Here is a 6,023-nt window from a genome sequence, read left to right on the forward strand (position 1 = left end):
GGCTACGCTTTTTAACCGTGCCAATACAGTGATATATGGCTATGCTTAGTAAACGTGGTTGTTGATGACTACAAGAAGATATGACTGCGCTTATAAAGCGTGCTAATAGCTACATAAACCTTTCACTAGGCCACTCCATATTGCTTTCAACATTATGGAAGCCAGCATAATCAACATTAAATAACTAATCATTATGAAAAAACTAAATTATGTTATTAAAATAAACCTTATATAAAAATACAAACATAAGCTAGCACAGAAAAATTGAAAAAAATAAAAAGAAAAGAAAACAAATTCACTACAAAGTCATCACTTTGCAAAGTAAAATTTACAACATCTAAACGCTATTCAGTTGAGTGTACAACTTCATCTAAGACTTCATGATTCCATATCTAACAAAACATTTGAAATGGTTATTATATTCACCATATGTCAATATCACAATCCGCAAATGGCTCTCTTTGTTCTCATAAAACTCAGGGAAGATTTAACTAATCTACATAATGAAATCCAAAAACAAATAAAGATACATTATTTTGGAGACTGTTGAGGATCATCTTTTGTTCTTATTTTGATCATGCCACAGCTGCGGTGCTGCTGCTGTCATTGCAGCCACAATTGCACCTATTTTTACACCACCTGCGTCCTTCATTGCACCGGCTATTTTAGCAGATGTTGCACCCCTCTAACAAGTATAGCCCTCAATACAACTGTTGGTTTTATTACCATATTCTACCTGCAAAAGAGCAAATTAGATTTGATACTAACTTGCATATTAGGCAAGTTTGTTACATGTTAGCATAGGAATGACATTTCCAAACACAAAGAAACCCACAGTTTCTGACAATCAGCAACATCAATGTAAATTCATGCCAGCGATAAACCATGAACTTTCAAGGATTGCTATTTAACCCTCTAAAAACTGAAAGGACTTTCTCATACAAAAAATGTATACAATAGCAACGATGAAACCATTTTCAAGCGCAATACAAGTATTCACAAAACTTAGTAACTCCTTAATAGAGTGCATGAAAGAAAGGGGAAAACCATAAATCTGTATGTTTGAAGAAGAAATACTACTGATTAGTACAAAAAACCGTACAATCTTATATAGAATAACAAGAGCTTTTCTTCAATGGGACAAACTATATTTTGGTTCTTAATGATCCAAGGTTCCCTATGAATCATAGCCATTGAAAATTTAAGCCAATGGCTGAAGTTAGCACTTAGAATAGGATATTAAAATAGTATATTTACCTTCTTGAAAGCCTTTTAATAACAACCTCATCAAGATCAAAGGGCCTATTTGTAGCAACGAGAACAAGTACACTCTCTTTATCTTTTGTTCGCAAACCATCCCAATTCATCATGAACTCATTCTTCTTTTTATGCACAGTCTCATGTTCGGCAGGAGTTTCATGTCTTCCTAACATTATGTTGACTTGACAGCAAAAAAGATTAAACCAGAAAAGTTTACAGAGAAAGATAACAGAAAAGGAATACACTTAAATGTGATACTAATCTCATCGACAAAAATAACACTTGGGGCAATCTTGCTGGCTAGAGAAAAGATAGAAAAGAAGTCCCCACCTGAAAAATTGACGTAGGTTAAAAAAAATCAAGCATATATCCATATATATATCGTATGATTGATTAATGCAAGACACGTGAATAAAAGGAATATTTAATTTTGGATTAATGCATTTATATATTTCAAAGTTAATTGCACAAAACAAAGAAAATACATGAATATTGATCACATTGAACATTCCATAAAAGATGATATACTATTTAAAAAAAGGGTTAAGAACTTTTTTCATCCTTAACGTCTTGGGTCAAAATTAAAATCGTTCCTGACCTTTTTTTTTATTATTAAAATCATCCTCAATATTAGAAAACATTATAAAATCATCCTTTCGTCCATAAAAAATATTTTTCGGAAAATTTTGTCCTTAAACAAAATTAAAAAAACTCTCCCCACCCTCACCACTAACCTTTGCATCATTATCACCATGGCTCTCTCTCTCGTTATCACCATCACTACTACCACCATAACCATCACTACTGGCCCCCATAACCATCATACCTTTCTCTCTATTACTAGTTCATCATCCTAAATCACTACCACCCACTTAGGGGTGGCAAGTGGAGAAGCCCGCCCCCTCCCCGGCCCGCCCCGCCAGAAGACCGCCTTTTGGCGGGTTGATCCACCCCGCCTAGTGAGGCAGTCCTAGAATCCCACCTCGTCCCGCCTAATTGCGGGCTGGCGGGCTAAACCCGCCAAAGCTCCTGTTTTTTTTACTATTAACTACTAAATAATATATATAATTTCATAACTATATTAATAAATTTATAATTTCTAAAGGCATAAAAAAATTAAATTTTTATATTTACAAACATTAAAGTCTTTGTAATTATAAATATCTAATAAACATAATTATAAACCACGTTTTCATCCAAAACATAATTATAAATATTGTCTCCAAAACAAAATAAATATAATTCAAAACATAATTATAAATATTGTCTCGAAAGCAACATAAACATAATCCAGAATACTCAATTTTCATCTTCATACTCTTGTAAGTTGGGATGGGGGAAGTTGGATTTTGGCAAAAAAATTACAAAAATATCCCCTTGTCAAAAAGACTAAGCCCAGCGGGAAAGCCCACACCGCCCCGCCAAAGCCTGCGGTTTAAGCGGTGCGGGTTAGGCGGATTTTTTTGCTCTTTGGCAGTCCCAATTTTCCAGCCTGACCTGCCTATTTGGTAGGTTACACGGGCCGATGCGACAGATTTAGGCCTGTTTGCCACCCCTACACCCACCCACTACTCCCAACCCCTTTTTTCCACCTAAACGCTTTTATTTTATGCAACAATTCAGCAACAGCAAAATTCACAAAATAAATTTAACAGAAATTTCAAATTAAACAACAATTTAGCAATCATCAACCGCAATTTTAGATCCAAAATCAGCAACAACAGAAATTAAAAAAATTAAAAAGAAAGAAATGATGTTTATGTTCTTCAAAAATTAAAAAAACATAAAATAAAAAAGGAAGAACGAAACCCTTGCACAGCAATAGTAGAGACAGAGCAGGTGTACAACAATGATGGGAGAGCAACGAAACTCTTGCCCAGCGACAACGGAGCGATTGAAACTCTAGCAATGGCAGCGCAGCAGAGCATAGCGTGACGGGAGAGGAACCAAAGCCCAGACTTGCAACGGCAAAGGAAAAGCCTACGGATGCATAGAGAAGATGATGGTAGTAGTAAACGGTTGTCCTAGCAACGACGGAGCGGTTGAACCCCAGCGACGACGGCGATGGAAAACACCAGCGACAGCAGTGTGACAAGCCCTAGCAGAGAGAGAGATGAAGAATGACAAGCCCATCGCAACAAGTCCTATAGCCACAACGCGATGGCGGCGGCCGCCTTCTTCCCTGCCATCACCTCCCTCTTCTTCCTTTCCTTTTATTTCTTCTCCCTCTTTTGTTCTTTTTCTTCATTTTGGTTTTTCTGTTTTAGGTGGGAAGGGGTGGAGTAATGGGTGGGTGGGTGGGTGGGTAGTGATAATAGGAAAAGGTTCTTTATGTTATTTCAAAAATTATTATGGACAAAATGATAATTTTATAACGTTTACTAACGTTGAAGATGAATTTAATAAGAAAAAAAGGTCGGGGATGATTTTGACTTTAACCCAAGATGTTAAGAACGAAAAAAGTACTTAACCCTAAAAGAAATTATGGTACCTTGATAGTCTCGCTTAAATTTTCAAAACCATGTAAGCTGTGCAAGGGGTAGAACTACCAATGGCCAGTTGCTCCAAGGGCACAACTTGTAATAATCTCATCAAAATCATATTTCTTTATTTCTCAAGATGATCATGGTTATCAATTATGTTACAAATCAATCAATTTTCTAACAATTTTGCATGAATAAGCATGAAATCAATATATCATCATTAACTGTCACAAGACTACCCAGAACTTTAATGCAAATAGTAGTACATAAACCTATTACATGTCTTGAAGGTTAAAACTTCTTTAATGGAGCTACCTGCAATTGAAACTCTCTTATCTAACTATTAAATTACATTAGACAACAATCAAATGCAAAAACAAAAACGAATTGAGCACTCACATATTGCATAGAATTTTCAATACACCTTTATCACAGATACATTGCTGCACCAAGACCATTCTAGGAGGCGGTGCACCAAAGACTCTCACCCTCAAGAAACCCCCATTTAGTATTTCTTTACCAAAAAATTAAAGACAAAATCAAAAACCATTCCAATAAACAATTTTTCATAACCAAACAAAATAACAAATGATCATATCACTCGAACCTTGTATCAAGTATCTGTACTATTCGAACAAATGCATGTGTGTCATAATAAAGTACAATTCATATACTAAGATTAAAAGAATACCAGTGAATTAATCTCATTATCCAAGTTGAAATAAATTTTATATACTCCAATGTAAGAAATTAGTACAATTCATATACCAGTAGTTAGTGACTTGATAGTTTTCTAATGCATATCCCACTGATGATAGGGCTTCCATTTAGCAAAATCAGAAAAAATCAAAATAAATAATCAAAACTAACAATAAATAATCATAACCAAAAATCATAAATATGATTAAAACAGAAACAAATTCTCAGAAAAAGAATCAGAACAAATAATTAAAAAATCATAACAAAAAATTAAATAATTTAAAGTTTAACAAAATAAAAAATCAAATAATTAGAAGTTTAGAAAAATAAATAAAAATAGAAAATCAAGAAATTTAGAAAACAAAACCTAAACTAGGATTGGACACTTTACCGCCGATGCCAACAATCCATCCGACACCGAGCTCGACGGAGACGCCACTGAATGTTTCCTTCCAGATTCTTCTGTCGATTCGGTCGGAAGCTTCGAGGATCAACAGATCGTGGATGCTGTTTTCAGCTAGCACCTTTGCGAGAGAGTAACCATCGAGGGAGGGCACGCCGATGCAGGGTGCACCAACGGAGGCAGCGCCGATAGAGTGTGAATTCGAGGAGGAGGCTTGTGATAGAGTGCGAATCCGAAGAGGAGGCTTGCGATAAAGTGCAGATATGAGGAGAAGGGTTGCAATAGAGGGTTGAGAGAGGGTGCGATGAGGGTTGTGAGAGAGGGTGCGACAGAGGGCTGGGTGCCAGGGTTCTCAATGATGAAGGTTCACGGTGGTGATGACGAAGGGCTGGGTGTTCAACGGCGTGAGTGAAAGGGTTCTTACTTACTCGTGGGAAATTAAATTATTGTTTAGGGTTTGGAAAAATTAAAATGCTTGAAAAAAATTGGTGAGAAATTAATGTTTTTTTGTGGAAACTTTGTCGCTAAGCTTTTTCAGGGTGCCCAAATAATTAGAAGTTATGGGCACGCTTTAAAAATGTGACCATAGGAAGACAAATTAGCTATGTTTCAAAAGCGTGCCTATTTCTCTCTATGGCCGCCCTTTTGAAGTGTGGCAAAAAGAAGTGTGGCTTAATCACTAAGCAGTCACCATCCTCATAAAAGCGTGCATGTTTTCCTAAAGCATGGCAAAAAAAGTGTGGCCAAATCACTAATCAATCGCCACCCTTATAAAAGTGTGGTCATTAACAACTAAAGCGTGGCCAAAAAAGTGTGCCAAGAGACCTTTTATTTTTGTAGTGGAGGGGGAGACTCTATGCTTATTCAAGAGCCTGATGACGAAATCAGAAAAGGGAAAACGAACCCCTACAACATTGAACATGGATTTGTAACCTACATCCAGCCGAAAACCAGCGCGCCTCCATGTTCACGTAACAAACGCGCTCCTGAGAATTAGGAAGTGAGAGTTCGTATTGACTCTCTACGGTGGCCCCTGTCGCAAATCGCATTGGCATCCCGTAATTCCTATAGATCTGCAAGGCACAAAGGGGTCCCCACTACATCAGTATTACACCAAAAATACCTCTGAAAAACCCTCCAACTGGAAACATGAGCTTCCGTTGAGGTTCAATTCTCCT

General features: G+C 36.7%; 1 long non-coding RNA gene across 2 annotated transcripts; it reads right to left on the bottom strand.

The window, feature by feature from the left end:
* Positions 1 to 235: 235 nt before the first annotated feature.
* Positions 236 to 5,346, bottom strand: LOC130940365 (uncharacterized). 2 transcript variants are annotated; one of them, XR_009070291.1, is made up of 4 exons: positions 4,834 to 5,346; positions 4,143 to 4,257; positions 1,258 to 4,058; positions 236 to 736 (listed from the first exon to the last, which is right to left on the bottom strand). It is a non-coding gene; the product is annotated as an uncharacterized LOC130940365 (long non-coding RNA). The 2 variants fall into 2 exon arrangements; XR_009070290.1 differs by lacking the exon at positions 4,143 to 4,257 and having other exon boundaries at positions 249 to 736; positions 1,258 to 1,590; positions 4,834 to 5,317.
* Positions 5,347 to 6,023: the final 677 nt, after the last annotated feature.

This window comes from Arachis stenosperma, chromosome 7, assembly GCF_014773155.1.
Source record: "Arachis stenosperma cultivar V10309 chromosome 7, arast.V10309.gnm1.PFL2, whole genome shotgun sequence".
Lineage (NCBI taxonomy): Eukaryota > Viridiplantae > Streptophyta > Magnoliopsida > Fabales > Fabaceae > Arachis > Arachis stenosperma.